This window comes from Rhinolophus sinicus, chromosome 1 (genome assembly GCF_057876585.1).
Source record: "Rhinolophus sinicus isolate RSI-liver-muscle chromosome 1, RSI-T2T, whole genome shotgun sequence".
In the NCBI taxonomy this organism is placed as follows: domain Eukaryota; kingdom Metazoa; phylum Chordata; class Mammalia; order Chiroptera; family Rhinolophidae; genus Rhinolophus; species Rhinolophus sinicus.
Genome location: NC_142501.1, coordinates 141,244,254 through 141,247,229, shown reverse-complemented (window position 1 = coordinate 141,247,229; position 2,976 = coordinate 141,244,254). Strand labels below are relative to the sequence as shown.

The following is a 2,976-nucleotide window of genomic DNA, read 5'->3' as shown; positions in this document are numbered from 1 at the left end:
TCTTACATATGTTGGTTAGGGACTGATAAGGTGCAGCCCACTGATAAGGACATTTGAACAGAGACTTGAAGGAAATGAGGGAAGAAGCCGTGGGGATATCTGATGGGAAGAGAATTCTAGGCAGAGGAGACAGCAAGTGCACAGGCTTTGCTACAGAGAGTGCTTAGCATGTTTAAGGAACAGCTAGGACACCAGTGGGGTGAGAGTGGTGGGGTGAGAGTGGCATGACGGGGGAAATTGTAGGAGATGAGATCAGAGTGATTATGAGGTCCAGACCACGTAGGGGTTTTGAGCAGAGAAAGGAGAGTATCCTTTTTAAAGTATCCTTCTGACTGCTGGAAAACATGTTGGTGCTATGCCAAAGAACATGATGAAAATCTACTTCATTCTTTTTTTTTTTTTTTTTTTAATTTTATTGGGGAATAGTGCATTTCTCCAGGGTCCATCAGCTCCAAATCGTTGGACTTCAATCTAGTTGTGGAGGGCAGCTCAGCTCCAAGTCCAGTCGCCTATTTCAATCTTTAGTTGCAGGGGGCACAGCCCACCATCCCATGTGGGAATTGAACTGGCAACCTTGTTGTTAAAAGCTCGTGCTCCAACCAGCTGAGCCATCCGGCTGCCCCTCCAGAAGCTCAGTGGCAGCTCATTGTCTTCAATCTAGTTGGGGAGAGCGCAGCTCACTGGCCCATGTGGGAATCAAACCAGCAACCCTGTTGTTCAGAGCCCGGGCTTTAACCAACTGAGCCATCCGGCCGCCCCAATCTACTTCATTCTTGACAGACCTTGTGTACTATTCAATTGCCCTCAGATTTTTCAAATTGGTTTCTATGCTTCTTGCTACACAGGTTTCCATCCATTTGTTTTATTCCCAATCATCAGATTATTCCTTTAGAACCCCCATCAGAGAACTTTCCAAATGGCTTTCACTTGGTCTTAGGAGAAAGCTTAAACTCCGTCCTCTGGACTAAAAGGTCCTGTAAGATTTAGTCCCCACCCACATCTCTCCTTTTGTGCTCCCCTCCAGCTTCCCCTTTCTGCTTCAAACACATTGGCCTTTTAGCTTTTTGTAATTCAGAGCCTTCCTCCAGGTCATTTCTTCTTCCTGACACGTTCTTCCTTTGTCCTCACAGGTCATCCTTGCGTATCCTGAGCCTAAAGGCTCCTGAAATTTGTTGAGTTAGTTAATTCATCAATCAAATGTGGTCTATAAAATGAAGTCACCACTGTTTGGAATTATTTCTGTTTTAGAAGAAAGCTCAGATTTCACTATGACTGAAATTCCATTTAGTATTATTTTAGATTATATTTTGAATATATTTTGGAGTAAATATACATATTAATAAATTATGTTATTATATTTTGGAATACCTTTCCTAGATGTTATAATTCTTTTTTTTTTTTTTTTTTGAGGAATGAAAAAAAGACCTTGATATTCCACCCTTTGAGTTACAGCTATGATGACAATTGAGAGGGGGGTGAGAATGGAAGTAGGATGAGGAATTAGAACGGGTTCCATGGCTGCAAGTCTAGTTCACTTAGTTTTTTTTTTTTTTTTTTTTTACTGGAAGGGCTCATGACCAGTTTCATTGAGAAGAAAAGTGACCATGGGGGCTTCTGTCACCGCATAGGGATCATAGTTGGCAGAGGGGTGACAGTCTTCAAAGTAACCCTTCTTCTCCTGGCCGACGGTCCGGGGAATGCAGAGGCTCGTGCCACAGTTGGCCACACCAGGAGAAAAGTTGTTGATTTTGGAGGTTTCACTGAATCCAGTCAGGCGTTGGGCATTGTCCAGCGTCCCCCCCGCACCCCCCCCCCCCGGATCAGAGGCTCAGATGTGAAACTGTTGCCTCTTGCTCAGTCTCTCCATGGACTCCTCAGTGTACTTCAGACCATTCTCCTCTCGCACGGCCTTGGTGCTGAAGTTGGTGTGGCAGCGGCACCATTCCAGTTCCCAGGAATGGGCTTAGGATCAAAGGTTGTTATCACTCCAGTCTTCACATATTCGAAATGGGCCACTCAAAGATGATCTCCCATGTTGATTCCTTCATAGGGTCCTATACAGAATTCCCACTGGGGGGGGGGGGGGGATGACCTTGGTCTTTATCCTTGCGGTTTTGATGCTGGCACATAAGCAGGCCTGGTAGTGAGCCTTCACAATATCCTTGCCGGAGGCTTGTCTGCTCCCATGCCACAGTAGTATGGATCTTGCCACAGTAGTACGGATCTTGAGGTCCAGGAAATCCATTGGAAGGTCAACCAAAAGGGCGCCCATCTCTGCCCATGAGAGTTTATTCCTGCCCCATTTCAAACCAGGGCTGCTGACTGCTCATGTTCATTACCTGTTTACAGGTATGCCTTAAGTTGGTCTTTGCCGGCTTTCAGTCATACATGAAGACTTCACAGAACACAGCTTATTGGGGTGCTTGAGGAAAGGGTCCTAAAACACGGCAGCAGGGACGAGATACATGTCACTGTTGGAGCCGGCTGAAAAGTATTAGAGCCATCAAAATTCCACTTGGGCAACTCTTCTATACACTCGGCTCACAGTCCAGGGTCCGGGCCTTACAGCGTAGCCCTTGTCCAGTACCACCAATCCAGATATAGTAGCATATACTCTATCACTCTGAGGCAGGGACATGGACACCTGCTTGATGTCTTTGTTTCAGTGGGAACTCGCCAAGGCAGCCATGGTGGAGATGTGCTGGGGGCGAGCAGGCAGCAGGCAGGCCACAAGAGCAAGGTGAGGAGAGGGGGAGGGGGAGGGGGAGGGGGAGGGGAGGGGAGGGGGAGGGGAGGGGGAGGGGGAGAGGGAGAGGAGAGGAGAGGAGAGGAGAGGAGGCCAGGGATGTCTCAGGCGCTGCGCTCTTCTCCCCTCCTTGGCTCTCTAGATGTTATGATCTAATTCACCTTCCCACATCATTGAAGCATGATAATTACATGAAAAATCTTGGTAAATAAAGCCTTGCTTGTCATAAA

At 47.1% G+C, this 2,976-nt stretch overlaps 1 pseudogene; it reads right to left on the bottom strand.

The window, feature by feature from the left end:
• Positions 1 to 1,018: 1,018 nt before the first annotated feature.
• Positions 1,019 to 2,689, bottom strand: LOC109458363 (glutamine synthetase pseudogene; annotated as a pseudogene).
• Between the last annotated feature and the right edge of the window lie 287 nt (positions 2,690 to 2,976).